General features: G+C 48.2%; 1 protein-coding gene across 4 annotated transcripts in view; it reads left to right on the top strand.

Annotated features, from left to right (window-relative positions):
- LOC145361953 (zinc finger protein 148-like) overlaps positions 1-14955 on the top strand; it is a 146079-nt gene that overhangs the window by 59595 nt on the left and 71529 nt on the right. The gene's annotated exons all lie outside the window — the stretch shown is intronic.

The following is a 14955-nucleotide window of genomic DNA, read 5'->3' as shown; positions in this document are numbered from 1 at the left end:
GCCGCCGGGGAATCGAACCCGGGTCCCTGGCGCTGTGAGACAGCAGTGCTAACCCACTGTGTCACCGTGCTGCCGGGGAATCAAACCCGGGTCCCTGGCGCTGTGAGACAGCAGCGCTAACCCACTGTGTCACCGTGGCCCCCCCGGGAATCGAACCCGGGTCCCTGGCGCCGTGAGACAGCAGTGCTAACCCACTGTGTCACCGTGCTGCTGGGGAATCGAACCCGGGTTCCTGACGCTGTGAGACAGCAGTGCTAACCCACTGTGTCACCGTGCTGCCGGGGAATCGAACCCGGGTCCCTGGCGCCGTGAGACAGCAGCGCTAACCCACTGTGTCACCGTGCTGCCGGGGAATCGAACCCGGGTCCCTGGCGCCGTGAGACAGCAGTGCTAACCCACTGTGTCACCGTGCTGCCGGGGAATCGAACCCGGGTCCCTGGCGCCGTGAGACAGCAGTGCTAACCCACTGTGTCACCGTGCCCCCGGGGAATCGAACCCGGGTCCCTGGCGCCGTGAGACAGCAGTGCTAACCCACTGTGTCACCGTGCCCCCGGGGAATCGAACCCGGGTCCCTGGCACTGTGAGACAGCAGTGCTAACCCACTGTGTCACCGTGCTGCCGGGGAATCGAACCCGGGTCCCTGGCGCTGTGAGACAGCAGTGCTAACCCACTGTGTCACCGTGCCCCCGGGGAATCGAACCCGGGTCCCTGGCGCTGTGAGACAGCAGCGCTAACCCACTGTGTCACCGTGCTGCCGGGGAATCGAACCCGGGTCCCTGGCGCTGTGAGGCAGCAGCGCTAACCCACTGTGTCACCGTGCTGCCGGGGAATCGAACCCGGGTCCCTGGCGCTGTGAGGCAGCAGCGCTAACCCACTGTGTCACCGTGCTGCCGGGGAATCGAACCCGGGTCCCTGGCGCTGTGAGGCAGCAGCGCTAACCCACTGTGTCACCGTGCTGCCGGGGAATTGAACCCGGGTCCCTGGCGCCGTGAGGCAGCAGCGCTAACCCACTGTGTCACCGTGCTGCCGGGGAATTGAACCCGGGTCCCTGGCGCTGTGAGACAGCAGCGCTAACCCACTGTGTCACCGTGCTGCCGGGGAATTGAACCCGGGTCCCTGGCGCTGTGAGACAGCAGCGCTAACCCACTGTGTCACCGTGCTGCCGGGGAATTGAACCCGGGTCCCTGGCGCTGTGAGACAGCAGCGCTAACCCACTGTGTCACCGTGCTGCCGGGGAATCGAACCTGGGTCCCTGGCGCTGTGAGACAGCAGCGCTAACCCACTGTGTCACCGTGCCCCCGGGGAATCGAACCCAGATCCCTGGCGCTGTGAGACAGCAGCGCTAACCCACTGTGTCACCGTGCTGCTCGTGTGACCACAGATGCCTTTGGGCTTATAGTTCTGGGAGCCGTGTGATGAGCCACTCCTGGATAGGCGCAGTCAGAGGAAACTTGCCCTGCCGAACAGTGCGAGTGGGCAGGTACATTTGATACTGCGTAAAAGATCATGGGATTAAGTGGTTCTGAACACAGCTCAGGATTAAAATTTCCTGATCCTTTCACTGTGACATTTCCTTCCTCCTTAATTCTGCTGTTGTTTGAGCAGAAATCATGCAGAAACTCCAGGTCTGAAATTGTGTTTTTAGTGCTACTTTGTGCTTGGAATGGGAATAGATCTATTGGTTCACTCTACAGCGATTTAAATAATAACATAAATGTTCCCTTGTGGCTCAATGGTCACATGCAGTGTCAGGTGTTTGTGAGCGCCTGAAAGCAGATACCCCCTTTAAGGGCCAGGGTGGTGCCCTCCTGTCCCAGTGACAGATGTGCCCGTTATTCTGGGGAGTTGAACGTAGATGATTTGGGCAATAAATTCCTGCGTCGGGAAAAGTGGGTAAATATTTGAAGTAGGAGAACAAACACAGGAACTAAACAAGAATAGGTCAGTGGGACTTGTATTGGATTACTCAATCAAAGGAATTGCTGCAATCACAAAGGACTGAATGGCCTCCAGTGATGTAAGTCTTGATTGTTATTTGTTTATGCCCAGCTCATAATGAACACAGTAAGAAGTCTGACAACACCAGGTTTAAGTCCAACCGATTTAAATTCAAGTCCAAATCGGTTGGACTTGAACCTGGTGTTGTCAGACTTCTTACTGTGTTTACCCCAGTCCAGCGCCGGCATCTCCACGTCATGACTACTATCAGCTCATAATGCTCAGACGTGATGAGGAGTGAGCCCGATAATGCAGCGAGCTGGCTCTTAAACCTTCCCCTTGATACGTCCTATCCTGGGTATGAAGTGTCCATTACCTCCTCGCATTGAACTGCGTTTGCCAGGGTCAGAGCCTGTCATGCTCTTTGTAAGATTTTGCCTGCATTGTTTTTGAGTCAGTGGTTAGTAGCCAATCACTTGTCATTTGGAAAAGTAACCATTCTGTGTTGAGACTGCGAGTCCTTTTCATTTCTAGATATCAGCATCTTAGTGACTGAGAATTTCATTGTGGAGGTTTCTGCTGCACTGGAAATTTACTCAGGAAATTCCCGACCAATGATTCAGGAGAATTATTCTGTTGAAAGCCAGTGACTTAAAACTGTTTTTACGATGCGGAGGTTGTCCCCTTTTTGAAGCATAACACCAAATTCCCCCAAAGAGGAATGCCTTGCCTCGTAAACTGTTGTGTGTGGGAAGGTGTGAACTATTCTTCAGTAACATTTAGCGGGCAACTCTCAGAAATAGTTGACACTCTAAAATGAACACTTAACGATTTATTTAATAAACAGGGAGCTTTAACTAAAGAAATAATATACTGAATAAAATAAGATTCTACTGGAATGCTGTTCAAATAAATACAATATTCATTCATTAACCAAAAAAAAAAGTAATAACAGAATTTAGTCACTCTCCAAAAAAAAATACAACCAGGTTTTGGGTCTTTCAGAACTTTCTGGAGTTTCTTGGTTGATTTCTCCAGCTGTAAGTTCTTTTTGATTTGGTATCTTTTGCTGGTTAGGTGCTGCCTTCTCTTAAAAGATATATAAAGCTGGCAGGCTGGAGAGCTGTCGGGACTTAAGAGGTGGCAGATGCTAACTCCTGTTTTTCCCTCTTGCCCTCTCTTTTATACTTGTGCTGACCTATCAATTTTCCTATAACAGGATTGGTCTTTTTTTTAAACAGCATCAAATCCAAATCTTATAGATTCTTGGTAGCTGAGTGCCTGCTTTAAATTTGGGCGAAATTCAAATGCCTGAAGCCTGTATCAAGGCAACCTTGTTTGGCCTTGGGTGCAAGTGTCTCAGCTTGGATTCAGTATGTACTTTGCATTTTAAACCTCTAAGCACAGAAACCAAAACCAGCTTTTAAAGGGAACACGCAATATTTCGTCTCTCTAGCATTTTTACATTCTTTACGAACTCAATTTCGCGACACTTACTTCTTTAGGTGCTTGCCACCTTGTGTAACTCTGCAGTTTGGCAGTTTATTTATCACTGCTTGCTCAGTTTTTATTATTACTCTCCATTTATAGAAACATAGAAAAACTACCGCACGATACAGGCCTTTTGGCCCACAAAGTTGTGCCAAACATGTCCCTACCTTAGAGATTATTAGGCTTACCTATAACCCTCTATCTTATTAAGTTCCATGTACTTATCTAAAAGTCTCTTAAAAGACCCTATCGAATCCACCTCCACCCATTTGGTCACGTTTACCTCTCAGTCCCACTTTTCAGAAGAGAGAAACCTCGAAAACTTGAGTTTACTATCAAATAAATCAGTTGGACTTAAACGTGGTGTTGTCAGACTTCTTACTGTGTTTACCCCACTCCAACGCCGGTATCTCCGCATCATCATCTGAAAACGCAGCGTTTAGTTTTCATGTGTACACCCAGCTCCACCTCCCCACCACCTCTCTCCACTCCTCCTTTAGCTGCTGCTAAATGATCAGACTGCTTGTCCCACCCCGAGGTGGTGGGTGAGCAGACATTTCCTCCAAATCCATACCGGGAGGATTGAAGGCATTATTTTTGCTTTCTGCTTCAAGCTCTTGTTCCATAGCTCGCAACTCCATCCCTCTCTGGGATTAAGCCAGTCTGTTCACACCCTTGATGTTGCATCTGATGCAGGGTTGAGCTTCCAATCTCATATTTGAGCCCCAATTTCCCCCTTTGCCCCATCTGTTTATCTACTGCTGAAACTATCATTCATGTCTTTGTTACCTCAAGATTTGTCTTTGAGATACTCCTGACTGCTCTCCCACATTCTACCCTCTGAAAACTTGAGGACATCCAAATCTCTGCTACCCAAGTCTTAACATCAGCCATGTATTCACTGACTGACATTGGCTCCTGGTTAGGTAATGTCTACGTTTTAAAATCCTCATCCTTGTTTTCAAATCCTCCACAGCCCCCTCTATCTCCTTAGTCTCCTCCAGCGCGCGCACACCTGTACGTAGAATCCATACAGTGCAGAAGGAGGCCATTTGGCCCATCCCACCCAAGCCTTACCCATGTAATCCCACATATTTACTCTGCTAATCTCCCTGACGCGAAGAGGCAATTTAGTGTGGCCAATCCACCTAACCTGCATATCTTCGGACACCAGAGCCCCTGGAGGAAAACTACACATAACTGGGAGGATGTGCAAACTCCACACAAACAGACTGAGGCTGGAGTTGAACCCGGGTCCCTGCTGCTGTAAGGCAGCAGTGCCACTGTGTCGTCTCCCAATTCTACACTTCTAATTCTGGTCTCCTGATTTTTTAATTGCTTCACCATTGGTGGCTGTGCATTCAGCTGCCTAGGTCCTAAGCTCTGCAATTCATCACTAAACCTCTCTGGCTCAGTCCCCCACTTTCCTCCTTAAAGTGACTTCTTAAAACCTACCTCTTTTGTCCAAGCTTTTGGTTACCTGACCCAGTATCTGCTTGGGAATGTTCCTGTGAAGCACCTTAGGATGTTTCACAAATGAAAGATGAATATACGAATAAAAGTGTTGCTGAGGCCAAGCAGAAACTCCAGAGCTGTCCATTGTTTGAGTATTAAGACTTTTTCAACAGTTTTCATACCTATCAATATCTTGACTGTTTTGTACATATTTCTGATAAATATTTAAGCTAGAGGTTCATTGAATTGAAGCAACTTTGCTTGATAATTAATACACTGGAAGTTGTGATGTGATCGAAAGATTGAGGTTTCGCGGCAGAGTGGATGTTGCCCGATGAACATAGGGACCCGGGTTCAACTCCAGTCTCAGTCTGTTTGTGTGGAGTTTGCATGTCCTCCCAGTTATGGGTGGTTTTCCTCCGGGGGCTCCAGTGCCCGGAGCTGGCAATTAGCCCCTGGAGCCTAGTCGCCCATTCAACAAAACCGTGACTTCAAATGGATTTTTTCCATTTTCGACTTGCTCTGTTTAACCCCCAAAAACCCTTCCTTTCATTTAGAGGTTCCAGGCTTACTGTCTTGTGCTGGAATAAGGCTTCAGAGGTATCAGTCGCCAGGTGCGAGGACCTGGCAGATGGAGTATAATGTTAGCAAGTGTGAGGTTATCCACTTTGGTAGAAATAATAGTAGGAGGGATTATTATTTAAAAGGTGAAAAGCTGCAGCATGCTACAGTGCAGAGGGATCTGGGGGTCCTTGTGCATGAGTCGCAAAAACTCAGCCTGCAGGTGCAGCAGGTGGTCAGGAAGGCGAATGGGATGCTGGCCTTTATAGCGAGGGGGATAGAATATAAAAGCAGGGAGGTCTTGCTGCAGGGCACTGGTGAGACCGCAGCTGGAGTACTGTGTGCAGTTTTGGTCGCCGCACTTGCGCAAGGATATATTGGCCTTGGAGGGAGTGCAAAGAAGGCTCACTAGGCTGATACCGGAGATGATCCGTTTAAGAGATCCGTGGACAGGTTTATGGACGAAAAGGGATTGGTTTAGGTTAGAGGGTCGTTGTTTTTTAACTGGTTGGCGCAACATCGTGGGCCGAAGGGCTCACTGGGGGTGAGCCTAGTGTGAAAGCTCAGGTGGTTAGGGGCTGTAAACGATTGGGCCTCGTGATTGGGGACTCCACGGTTAAGGGGACAGATAGGAGGGTCGGAAGTAAAGGTAGGGACTCAGGGCTGGTGTGTTGCCTACCAGGGGCTGGGGTCCGGGATGTATCTGAAAAGGTATTCAGGACTCTTAGAGGAGAGGGAGATCAACCCCAAGTTATTGTTCATGTGGGACACATGACATAGGGAGGTTAAGGGAAGGGGATATTAAGCAGAGATTTATGGAGTTGGGGTGGAAACTAAAGGCCAAGACTGATAGAGTGGTTATCTCTGGACTCTTGCCTGTGCCACGAGATAGTTTAGAGAGGAATAGAGAAAGGGAAAGTTTGAACTTGTGGCTGAGAGGATGGTGCAGGAGGGAGGGGTTCAGGTACTTAAGCAATTGGGGCTCGTTCTGGGGAAGGTGGGACCTCTATAAGAGGGATGGTCTACACCTGAATCAGAAGGGGACCAATATCCTGGGGGGTAAGTTTGCTAGGGCTATGCAGGGAAGTTTAAACTGATTCGGAGGGGGGGAGGGATCCTGAGTAGAGGGGTTGAAAGTGAGGGGTGCATGGATGGAGACTGCAATGCATGGCATCGCAGGGGTGGGGTGGAGCAGGGTTTGAAATGTGTATACTTCAATGCGAGGAGTATTCGCAATAAAGTGGGTGAACTTGCAGCGTGGATCAGTACCTGGGACTTCGATGTTGTGGCCATTTCAGAGACATGGATAGAGCAGGGGCAGGAATGGATGCTGCAGGTCCCGGGGTTTAAATGTTTTAGTCGAAGTAGAGAAGGAGGTAGAAGGGGGGGAGGGGTAGCTTTATTGGTCAGGGATTGTATCACAGTGTCAGAGAGGAGGTTTGATGAGGACTTGTCTGTTGAGGTAGTATGGGCGGAGATTAGAAATAGGAGAGGAGAGGTCACCCTGTTGGGAGTCTTTTATAGACCTCCTAAAAGTTCTAGAGAGGTTGAGGAAAGGATTGCGGAAACGATCCTGGTTAGGAGTGAAAGTAATAGGGTAATTGTTATGGGGGATTTTAACTTTACTAATATTGATTGGAATTGTTATAGCTCTAGCTCGTTAGAGGGGTCAGTTTTTGTGCAAAGTGTGCAGGAAGGTTTTTTGACTCAGTATGTAGATAGGCCAACTAGAGGTGAGGCTATATTGGATTTGGTGCTGGGAAATGAGCCAGACCAGGTGCTAGACTTGGAAGTTGGTGTGCATTTTGGTGATAGTGACCACAATTCGGTTACGTTCACCTTAGTGATGGAAAGGGATAGGAATGAACCTCGGGCCAGTGGTTTTAGCTGGGGGAAGGGTAATTATGAGGCTATTAGGAGAGAATTAGGGAGCATGGGTTGCACTAGGAAATTACAGGGACTAGGAACGTCTGAAATGTGGAGATTTTTCAAGGAGCAGCTACTGTGGGTCTGTGATAGGTATGTCCCTGTCAGGCAAGGAGGAATTGGTAGGGCTAGGGAACCGTGGTGCACAAAAAAAGTTGATTCGTTGGTTAAAAAGAAAAAGGAGGCTTATGTTCGGATGAGGCTTGAGGGCTCGGATAGTGCACTAGAGAGCTTTAGATTGGCTAGGAGGGAGTTGAAGAGCGAGCTAAGAAGGGCTAAAAGAGGACATGAGAAGACTTTGGCTGATAGGGTTAAGGAGAATCCTAAGGCGTTCTATAGGTATGTCAAGAACAGAAGGTTGGTTAGGGCAAGGTTAGGGCCAGTTATAGACGGCAGAGGGAAGTTATGTGTGGAACCGGAGGAGATTGGTGAAGCATTGAACCAATATTTCTCTTCGGTGTTCACGCAGGGGGACATGGATATAGCTGAGGAGGACACTGGGTTGCAGGGGAGTAGAATTGACAGTGTTACAGTTGATAAGGAGGATGTGCTGGATATTCTGGAGGGTCTGAAAATAGATAAGTCCCCTGGTCCGGATGGGATTTACCCCAGGATTCTCTGGGAGGCAAGAGAAGTGATTGCAGAGCCTCTGGCTCTGATCTTCAGGTCGTCGTTGGCCTCTGGTATAGTACCAGATGATTGGAGGTTAGCGAATGTTGTCCCATTGTTTAAGAAGGGGAACAGAGACTTCCCCAGGAATTATAGACCGGTGAGTCTCACTTCTGTTGTGGGCAAGGTTTTCGAAAAAATTATTAGGGATAAGATTTATAGTTATTTGGAGAGTAATGAGTTGATTGGAGATAGTCAGCATGGTTTTGTAGCGGGTAGGTCGTGCCTTACTAACCTTATTGAGTTTTTTGAGAAAGTGACCAAAGAGGTGGATGGGGGTAAGGCAGTGGACGTGGTGTATATGGATTTTAGTAAGGCGTTTGATAAGGTTCACCATGGTAGGCTTCTGCACAAAATGCAGATGTATGGGATTGGGGGTGATCTAGGGAACTGGATTAGGAATTGGCTAGCGGATAGGAGACAGAGGGTAGTGGTTGACGGTAAATATTCATCATGGAGTTCGGTTACAAGTGGTGTGCCTCAGGGATCTGTGTTGGGGCCACTGCTGTTTGTGATTTTTATTAATGATCTGGATGAGGGTATAGTTGGGTGGATCAGTAAATTTGCTGATGACACCAAAGTCGGAGGTGTGGTAGATAGTGAGGAAGGGTGTCATAGTTTGCAGGAAGACTTAGACAGGTTGCAGAGCTGGGCCGAGAGGTGGCGGATGGAGTTTAATGCAGAGAAATGTGAGGTAATTCACTTTGGTAGGAATAACAGATGTGTTGAGTATAGGGCTAACGGGAAGACTTTGAATAGTGTGGAGGAGCAGAGGGATCTAGGTGTATGTGTACATAGATCCCTGAAAGTTGGGAATCAAGTAGATAAGGTTGTTAAGAAGGCATACAGTGTCTTGGCGTTTATTGGTAGGGGGATTGAATTTAGGAGTCGTAGCGTTATGTTGCAACTGTACACAACTCTGGTGCGGCCGCACTTGGAGTATTGTGCAGTTCTGGTCCCCACATTACAGGAAGGATGTGGAGGCTTTGGAGAGGGTGCAGAGGAGGTTTACCAGGATGTTGCCTGGTATGGAGGGGAGATCCTATGAGGAGAGGCTGAGGGATTTGGGGTTGTTTTCGCTGGAAAGAAGGCGGCTGAGAGGGGATCTTATTGAAACATATAAGATGATTAGAGGTTTAGATAGGGTGGATAGTGATAGCCTTTTTCCTCTGATGGAAAAATCTAGCACGAGGGGGCATGGCTTTAAACTAAGGGGGGGTAGTTATAGGACAGATGTCAGGGGTAGGTTCTTTACCCAGAGGGTGGTGAGGGATTGGAATGCCCTGCCTGCTGCAGTTGTAAATGCGCCTAGTTTGGGGGCGTTTAAGAGGTCTGTGGGCAGGTTTATGGACGAAAAGGGATTGGTTTAGGTTAGTGGGTCATTGTTGTTGTTGTTTTTTTTGTAACTGGTCGGCGCAACATCGTGGGCCGAAGGGCCTGTTCTGCGCTGTAATGTTCTATGTTCTATGTTCTATGTAATGTTCTATGTTCTATGAGGGGGTTGGACTATGAAGAGAGACTAAATAGACTGGGTCTGTACTCGTTGGAGTTTAGAAGGATGAGGGGGGGGATCTTATAGAGACGTATAAGATAATGAAGGGGATGGATAGGGTAGAGGTAGAGAGATTCTTCCTGCTTAGAAAGGATAGCAGGACTAGAGGGCACAGCCTCAAGTGGTGGGGGTTGGCATTTAGATCAGAGTTGAGGAGGAACAACTTCACTCAAAGGGTGGTGAATCACTGGAATTCTCTGCCTGTTGAAGTGGTGGAGGCTGCCTCGTTGAATATATTTAAGACACGGGTAGATAGGTTTCTGATAGACAAGGGAATTAAGGGTTATGGGGAGAAAGCGGGAAAGTGGAACTGATCCACTTCAGATCAGCCATGATCTTATTGAATGGCGGGGCAGGCTCGAAGGGCTAGATGGCCTACTCCTGCCCCTATTTCTTATGTTCCTCATTGCATTGCTGGGGGAGGCTGTTCTCTCCTGCTGCGCAGGCATGGTCAGTGTCTACCCCTGCCAGCTTTGCAGCCTGCTCCTCATGTGGGGCGAGGCTCCAGGGTCCCACCTCCAGACTGAGATCTCATCCACTTGTTGTGGGCTGTTCTGTCCTGCATAGAGACAGATTATGGGTTGAGTGCAAGCACTGCAGAATGCAGAGCAGTTCAGAAGCTTGCATGCCTGTTGTGTGTGTACTGGGCCCTTCCAGTGAGGGGTTAAGATGAGGATCTGATGTGAGACGGTGAGCTTCAAGTAGCTATGACACATTGAGTGCTGGTGAGCCATCTGCTGTTGTGTGTGACATCTCTGTGGGCTCTAATCCTTGGACTACCGGTGTCATTATGTGGGTGTGAGTTTGCAGCGAGTGGCAGTTTGATTTATCCTAGCAGAGCGGATGAGATAATTCATCCAGTTTATGCACTGCAGGGCAGTGCTCCTTTTGAACCCCGCCGCCCTGACAACCTCCCATCAGGCTGCCATGGTCAGATATGTGGGCCTCCTGCTCCCATCCCTTGGACAAAGGACCTATATCACCTTTCCTCAACTACTTGGGGAAAATATCCAGGGAGGCATCAGTGAGCCGTGAGGCCAAAGATTGCTGTCTTCTCCTGGATATTTTTAGCTGGAGATCCTAGCCTGCAGTGAGTAAATGGATGTCTGGCTGCTGTTTAGATGTGCTGCCCAGAGGTTGATGTTGGGGTGAGCCAAATCGCTGCCTTGCAGGTGCAGAATTCATAGAACATAGAACATTACAGCGCAGAACAGGCCCTTTGGCCCACGATGTTGCGCCGACCAGTTACAAAACAATGACCCACTAACCTAAACCAATCCTTTTTCGTCCATAAATCTATCCACGGATCTCTTAAACGCCCCCAAACTAGGCGCATTTACAACTGCAGCAGGCAGGGCATTCCAATCCCTCACCACCCTCTGGGTAAAGAACCTACCCCTGACATCCGTCCTATAACTACCCCCCCTTAATTTAAAGCCATGCCCCCTCGTGCTAGATTTCTCCATCTGAGGAAAAAGGCTATCACTGTCCACCCTATCTAAACCTCTAATCATCTTATATGTTTCAATAAGATCCCCTCTTAGCCGCCTTCTTTCCAGCGAAAACAACCCCAAATCCCTCAGCCTCTCCTCATAGGACCTCCCCTCTATACCAGGCAACATCCTGGTAAACCTCCTCTGCACCCTCTCCAAAGCCTCCACATCCTTCCTGTAATGTGGGGACCAGAACTGCACACAGTACTCCAAGTGCGGCCGCACCAGAGTTGTGTACAGTTGCAACATGACGCTGCGACTCCTAAATTCAATCCCCCTACCAATAAACGCCAAGACACCGTATGCCTTCTTAACAACCTTATCTACTTGATTCCCAACTTTCAGGGATCTATGTACACATACACCTAGATCCCTCTGCTCATCCACGCTATTCAAAGTCCTCCCGTTAGCCCTATACTCGACACATCTGTTATTCCTACCAAAGTGAATTACCTCACACTTCTCCGCATTAAACTCCATCCGCCACCTCTCAGCCCAGCTCTGCAACCTGTCCAAGTCACCCTGCAAACTTCGACACCCTTCCTCACTATCTACCACACCTCCGACTTTGGTGTCATCAGCAAACTTACTAATCCACCCAACTATACCCTCATCCAGATCATTAATAAAAATTACAAACAGCAGTGGCCCCAAAACAGATCCCTGAGGCACACCACTCGTAACCAAACTCCATGACGAATATTTACCATCAACCACCACCCTCTGTCTCCTATCTGCTAGCCAATTCCTAATCCAATTCCCTAGATCTCCCCCAATCCCATACATCTGCATTTTCTGCAGAAGCCTACCATGGTGAACCTTATCAAACGCCTTACTAAAATCCATATACACCACGTCCACTGCCTTACCCCCATCCACCTCTCTGGTCACTTTCTCAAAAAACTCAAGGTTAGTAAGGCACGACCTACCCGCCACAAAACCATGCTGACTATCTCCAATCAATTCATTACTCTCCAAATAACTATAAATCCTATCCCTAATAATTTTTTCTAAAACCTTGCCCACAACAGAAGTGAGACTCACCGGTCTATAATTCCTGGGGAAGTCTCTGTTCCCCTTCTTAAACAATGGGACAACATTCGCTAACCTCCAATCTTCCGGTACTATACCAGAGGCCAACGACGACCTGAAGATCAGAGCCAGAGGTTCTGCAATCACTTCTCTTGCCTCCCAGAGAATCCTGGGGTAAATCCCATCCGGACCAGGGGACTTATCTATTTTCATACTCTCCAGAATATCCAGCACATCCTCCTTATCAACTGTCAATTCTACTCCCCTGCAACCCAGTGTCCTCCTCAGCTATAGAACACTACAGCACAAACAGGCCCTTCAGCCCACAAGTTGCGCTGATCATATCCATACCTACCAAGCCATAGAACTATCTGTAACTCCCAATCCCATTAAATCCCATATACTCATCCAGAAGTCTTTTAAAAGACCCCAGCGAGTTCGCCTCTACCACCACCGACGGCAGCCGATTCCATTCACTCACCACCCTCTGAGTGAAAAACTTACCCCTGACATCTCCTCTGTACCTACTGCCCAGCACCTTAAACCTGTGTCCTCTCGTAGCGACCATTTCAGCCCTGGGAAATAGCCTCCGAGAATCCACCCTATGTATTCCTCTCAACATTTTATAAACCTCTATCAGGTCGCCTCTCAACCTTCGTCCCTCCAGGGAGAAGAGTCCCAGCTCCCTCAACCTATCTTCATAAGGCATGCCTCCCAATCCAGGCAGCATCCTTGTAAATCTCCTCTGCACCCTCTCAATAGCTTCCACATCCTTCCTGTAGTGAGGCGACCAGAACTGCGCACAGTACTCCAAGTGGGGTCTGACAAGGGTCTTATAAAGTTGCAGCATTACCTCCTGACTCCTAAACTCAATCCCTCGATTAATGAAGGCCAGTACACCATACGCCTTCTTGACCACATCCTCCACCTGCGAGGCCGATTTAAGAGTCCTATGGACCCGGACCCCAAGGTCCTTCTGCTCCTCAACACTGCTAAGACTCCTACCCTTGATATTGTACTTCTTCATCCCATTGGTCCTGCCAACATGGGCCACTACACATTTATCCGCGTTGAAGTCCATCTGCCACTTCTCCGCCCAGTCTTGCATCCTATCTATGTCCCGCTGCAACTTCTGACATCCTTCCAGACTATCCACAACACCACCAACCTTCGTATCGTCAGCGAACTTACTAACCCATCCCTCCACTTCCTCATCCAGGTCATTTATGAAAATGACAAACAGCAAGGGTCCTCGAACAGATCCTGGGGCACTCCACTGGTGACCGACCTCCATGCAAAAAAAGACCCATCCACAACCACTCTCTGCCTTCTGCAGGCAAGCCAGTTCTGGATCCACAAGGCCAAAGCCCCTTGGATCCCATGCCCTCTCGCCTTCTCAAGAAGTCTTGCATGGGGGACCTTATCAAATGCCTTGCTGAAGTCCATGTACACCACATCCACTGCTCTTCCTTCGTCAATGTGTTCAGTCACATTTTTAAAGAACTCAACCAGGCTCATAAGGCACGACCTGCCCGAAATGAGTCAAAGTGGCGTGTTCAGTCAGCGGAGGTCCCGGCTATCATCAGCCTCAGACTGTAGAACAGAAGATTCTGCCCAGTGAGTCCTTTGGTGATCCCGCTATCTGTGTAATGATATAACATGGACTATTTATGATGTGTGTGAAAAGGAATAATGTAAAGTTATTGCCGGGTCAGGAGGAATTTCCCATTTCCTCCACCCTGTCTCTCTTTTCCTTCTCTTCTGTAGACACCAACTCAGAGTGCTGTTACAGACCCTCTGTACCTTGACGCAGCTAATGATCATGTGAACTTACAGTTTCATATATCTCAATCATGCCATTCCTCAGTCTTCTCTTTTCTAAGGAAAACAACCCCAAACTCCCCTCATAGCTGCAATTCTTCAGTCCACCTCTACCCTCATAATTTTGTATACTTGAATCATGTCACCCCTCAGCCTTCTCTGTCCCAAGGTAAACAATGCCAGACTCTCCAATCTCTCCTCGTAGCTACAGTTCTCCAGCCCTGCCAACATTCTAGTAAACCTCCTCTGTGCACTCTCCAGAGTAATTGCATCCTTCCTGTAATGTGACCAGAGTTGTACACAACACTCCAGATGTGGCCTTACCAGTATTTTATACAGTTTCCTCATTTTACCCTTACTTTTGTATTCTATCCCTCTGCCAATGAAGGAGACCTTTCCGTGTGCCTTCTTTACAACCTTATCTACCTGTCCAACTACCTTTAGGGACCTGTGCCCTTGTACACCAAGATCTCTCACTTCTTCCACCCCTCAGTATATTCCTGTCTATTGTGTATTCCCTTTTACTGTTTGATCTCCCCAAATGCGTTAGCTCAACTTATCAGAGCTGAACTCCATCTGCCACCTTCCTGCCCACTCCACCAACCCATCTATGTCATTCTGGAGCTTACACCTATCCACTGCACTATCCACTACATGGTCAATTTTTGTCATCTGCAGATTTTCCAATCGTATTCCCCACATTCAAGTCTGAAATGTATAATTGTTTAGCATTTCCTTCATGCCCTTTTTTTTTAAACAATGGACTCACATTTGCGTTCCTCCAGTCCTCCAGCGCCTCTCCTGTGTCTAGTGAAGATTGGAAAATAATCCTCAGAGCATCTACTATTTCCTCCCTGATGAGGGAACAATCCATCTGGCCCTGGCAATATATCCACTTTTAACAATTCTAACTCCTCTCTCGCTATGATTATTTTATCCAATATTTCACACTGCTCCTCCTGGAATGCTATATCCGCATCATCACTTTCCATTGTGAATACGGCAAAAGAATTTGAA

The sequence above is a fragment of the Carcharhinus amblyrhynchos genome, chromosome X (assembly GCF_965287045.1).
Source record: "Carcharhinus amblyrhynchos chromosome X, sCarAmb.v2.hapA, whole genome shotgun sequence".
Taxonomy (NCBI): Eukaryota; Metazoa; Chordata; class Chondrichthyes; order Carcharhiniformes; family Carcharhinidae; genus Carcharhinus; species Carcharhinus amblyrhynchos.
The sequence above is the reverse complement of the archived record's forward strand: the minus strand, read 5'-3'. Positions and strand labels throughout refer to the sequence as shown.